General features: G+C 39.3%; 1 non-coding gene across 1 annotated transcript; it reads right to left on the bottom strand.

Annotated features, from left to right (window-relative positions):
* Positions 1 to 2,149: 2,149 nt before the first annotated feature.
* Positions 2,150 to 2,253, bottom strand: LOC112753857 (small nucleolar RNA R71). The gene has a single exon (XR_003178220.1). It is a non-coding gene; the product is annotated as a small nucleolar RNA R71 (small nucleolar RNA).
* Positions 2,254 to 2,484: the final 231 nt, after the last annotated feature.

The following is a 2,484-nucleotide window of genomic DNA, read 5'->3' as shown; positions in this document are numbered from 1 at the left end:
GCAACGTTAGTGGCAACGTTTGTGCCACTAACGTTGAAGTTAACGTGGCTCTTACTCTGGTGAGGAACGTTAGTGAAAAAGGTAATTGTCACTAACGTTCTCGAACCCACATTTTCACTGAACGTTAACACCACTAACGTCCTGAGTTAAAGTCTCTGCCCACTTCATACTTTCTCTCTGCAAGTAAAGCCAAGCCCAATGAAAAACATAATTGCTTCAAACTCAAGATCCAAAGGCCCATACCTAAGACCTAAAGAGCCAACTAGAAGATCCGAAGAGTAGTATATATAGGAGTAGCTTTGAATTGAAAAAGAAAGGAGAATTGGAAATTATAGGGAGCCTCTTGGCATAAAACTACTCTCTGTATTTACTTTCTCTGCACTTCTAGTCTCATAATGTATTCTCCATCTTTGTTTTCATTTTCCAGAGCTATGAACAACTAAACCCCTTTCATTGGGTTAGGGAGCTCTGTTGTAATTTGATGGATCAATACTAGTTTTCATTATTCTTCTTCTATCTTTCCTCTTGATTTTACTTGAAAGCTTTCGATCTTCATCCAATTGGGTAGTTATCTTGGAAAAGAAGCTATTCAAACTTGGATCTCTTCTGAACCTTGAAAGAGGAATGAAGAGATCATGCTAGAAATGCTTTCGCATGTTGGACCAAATTGGGTTTGGATGGATATGTGACTATAATCCTCTCAATACTTGATTTGGGAAATGTATGTGGTATAATCAGTGACCATACTTCATCTCTTCTGATGAGCAATTGACCAAGGAATTGGCTATTGATCAAGATTTGAGAGATTGAATTACAAGGAATTGTAATTCGATCACTTAAGATTGCCAAGGAGATCAATGAGTGCATTGATTGAGGAAGAGATGAAAATAAAATTGATCCGGAGAATGCAACATCTTCTGAGCCCAATGAACTCCCCATTTCTGATCTTACCCATTCTCTTTAATTTCTGTCATTTACTTTTATGAGCAATTACCCCATTCCCATTTAAGCTTCTGCAATTTACTTTCTGTCATTTACATTCAGCTCTTTATTTCTAGCATTTACTTTTCTGTTATTTACTTTCCCGCCATTTAATTTTCTGCAATTCTCAACCCAAATTCTGATTCGCTCAACTAGAACATTCCTCTAACTAAAGTTGCTTGATCAATCAATTCCTGTGGGATTCGACCTCACTCTATTGTGAGTTTTTACTTGATGACAAATTCGGTACACTTGCCGAAGGAAATTTATTATGAGACAAGTTTTTCGTGCATCAAGTTTATGGCACCGTTGCCGGAGATTGATTGTACATCAACAATGATTAAATTAGAGGATCACTAGATTGAGCATTTTATTTTTGTTTGATTTAATTTTCTGTTTGAGTAATTTACTTTCAGTTTTAGTTAATTTCTTCCCTTCCCCCTACTTTTTCGTTTTTAGTTATTTACCATTCATTTCACTAACCCACTAACTGTTTGATATATTGCATCACTCACACTAATAGTCATTCTGACAGAAATACTTTCTGCGTCTATTTTTCTTGCTTGTACTTGTTGGTTGTATGACAGGGAGAAGAAGCGGTGCTTCAACTTCCTTTGATTCTGAACCTGAGAGGACCTTCTTTAGATTAAGGAGGAAAGCAAGAGGAAAAAGAGTAGTTGGTGCTGAGGAAGAGGAGGAATACTTTGAACCAAATATAGAAGAAAACATGGAAAACCATCATGAAGAAGAGACTCACAACCATGGCGGAGGAGATCGAGCAAATCATGCTGGGGAGGATAGAAGAGTTTTAGGCTCTTACATCAATCCAAACCCAGGAAACTGTGGAAGTAGCATTCGAAAGCCAACCATCCACGCCAACAATTTTGAACTAAAGCCACAGCTCATCACCCTTGTTCAGAACAACTGTTCGATTGGAGGGAGTGTCCAAGAGGACCCCAATCAACATCTAACCACCTTCCTGAGAATATATAACACAGTGAAGTCTAATGGTGTTCATCCTGACGCCTATAGACTGCTCTTATTTCCATTCTCACTCAAGGATAAGGCAGCCAAGTGGCTGGAGTCTTTCCCGAAGGAGAGCTTGACAACTTGGGAAGATGTGGTGAACAAATTCTTAGCAAGATTCTACCCCCCTCAACGAATCAATAGGCTGAGAGCTGAGGTCCAAACTTTCAGGCAACAAGATGGTGAGACTCTGTATGAAGCATGGGAGAGGTTTAAGGACCTGACAAGGAGGTGTCCACCTGACATGTTCAACGAATGGGTGCAGTTGCACATTTTCTATGAAGGGCTCTCTTATGAGTCAAAGAAGGCCGTAGACCATTCATCTGGAGGATCTTTAAACAAGAAGAAGACCATTGAGGAGGCCATAGATGTCATTGAAACTGTAGCAGAGAATGACTACTTCTATGCTTCTGAAAGAGGGAACACTAGAGGAGTGATGGAGCTAAACAATGTAGATGCTCTGCTGGCTCAGAACAA

The sequence above is a fragment of the Arachis hypogaea genome, chromosome 15 (assembly GCF_003086295.3).
Source record: "Arachis hypogaea cultivar Tifrunner chromosome 15, arahy.Tifrunner.gnm2.J5K5, whole genome shotgun sequence".
NCBI lineage: Eukaryota > Viridiplantae > Streptophyta > Magnoliopsida > Fabales > Fabaceae > Arachis > Arachis hypogaea.
Note: the sequence above shows the minus strand (reverse complement) of the source record. Positions and strands in the feature narration are given on the sequence as shown.